The sequence below is a fragment of the Microtus ochrogaster genome, linkage group LG3 (assembly GCF_000317375.1).
Source record: "Microtus ochrogaster isolate Prairie Vole_2 linkage group LG3, MicOch1.0, whole genome shotgun sequence".
NCBI lineage: Eukaryota > Metazoa > Chordata > Mammalia > Rodentia > Cricetidae > Microtus > Microtus ochrogaster.
The window spans coordinates 44,934,982-44,936,636 of NC_022029.1; the positions used below are offsets into that span (position 1 = coordinate 44,934,982).

General features: G+C 41.8%; 1 protein-coding gene across 1 annotated transcript in view; it reads right to left on the reverse strand.

Moving 5' to 3' along the window:
- The window catches only part of Ccdc126 (coiled-coil domain containing 126), a 24,621-nt gene that overhangs the window by 2,401 nt on the left and 20,565 nt on the right, over positions 1-1,655 (reverse strand). The gene's annotated exons all lie outside the window — the stretch shown is intronic.

The following is a 1,655-nucleotide window of genomic DNA, read 5'->3' on the forward strand; positions in this document are numbered from 1 at the left end:
ACGCGGAGGCAGAGGCAGGCAGATCTCTGTGAGTTCGAGACCAGCTTGGTCTACAGAGCTAGTTCCAGGACAGGCTCCAAAGCCACAGAGAAACCCCGTCTCGAAAAACAAAAAAACAAAAAAACAAAAAAAAAAAAGAAAAAGAAAAGAAAAGCCAGTGTTCTCATTGTCTGAGCCACCTCTTGACACACTATGCTGAGTATCTTGAGGAGTGTATACAGAAGGCTTGGAGCAAGCAGGTAAAGTACTGGTAAAGGCAGATAAAGAGAGCTATGGAAACAAATCAACCAAATGCAGACTGGAACAAGGATGGGGAGCCAGGGCATAGGGTGACCTGCTCAAAGGACTGTTCTGATCTAAGTTACTCTAGAGTTTGATACAGTGACTTCCAGGTTTGCCTGCGTGACTCCAGGTCACCAAGCAGTCCTTGACTCCATCAAGAGGATCTTGTTTGTGTGTAGAAACTACAACCTGGCCATCAATAACCACAAGACATTGACCATTAACTTCTCCATATGAGCAAAAAGATACACACCAGACCCAAGAAGAATTCAACACCCTCAATCTGGGTGCCATAAAAAGAGAAAAAGAGGCATCAGAGGGCTGGAGAGATGGCTCAGCAGTAAAGAACACTGGCTGCACAAATAGCATAAAATATCTTGGAGTAACTCTAACCAAACAAGTGGAAGACTTGTATGATAAGAACTTTAAATCTTTGAAGAAAGAAACCGAAGAAAACACCAGAAAGTGGAAAGATCTCCCATGTTCTTCGGTAGGTAGAATTAACATAGTAAAAATGGCAATCTTACCGAAAGCAATCTACATATTGAATGCAATGCCCAGCAAAAACCCAGCAAAATTTTTCACACACCTCGAAAGAACAGTACTCAACTTCATATGGAAAAGCAAAAAAACCCAGGATAGCCAAAACAATCCTGTACAATAAAAGAAATTCTGGAGGCATCACAATCCCTGACTGCAAACTCTACTACAGAGCTACAGTACTGAAAACAGCCTGGTACTGGCATAAAAACAGACAGGAGGACCAATGGAACTGAATCAAAGACCTGGATATTAACCCACACCCTTTCAAACATCTGATCTTTGACAAAGAAGCAAAAAATATCAAATGTAAAAAAGAAAGCATATTTAACAAATGATGCTGGCATAACTGGATATCAACACGTAGAAGACTGAAAATAGATCCATATCTATCACCATGCACAAAACTCAAGTCCAGATGGATCAAAAGACCTCAACATAAAGCCAGCCACACTGATCCTCATAGAAGAGAAAGTGGGAAGTACACTTGAACGCATTGGCACAGGAGACCACTTCCTAAATATAACCCCAGCAGCACAGACACTGAGAAACAATTAGTAAATGGGACCTCCTGATACTGAAAAACTTCTGTAAAGCAAAGGACATGGTCAACAAGACAAAACGACAGCCTTACAGAATGGGAAAAGATCTTCACAAACCCCCACATTAGACAGAGGTCTGATTTCTAAAATATACAAAGAACTCAAGAAATTGGTCACCAAAAGAACACATAATCCAATAAAAAAAAAATGGAATACAGCCGGGCGGTGGTGGCGCACGCCTTTAATCCCAGCACTCGGGAGGCAGAGGCAGGCAGGTCTCTGTGAGTTCGA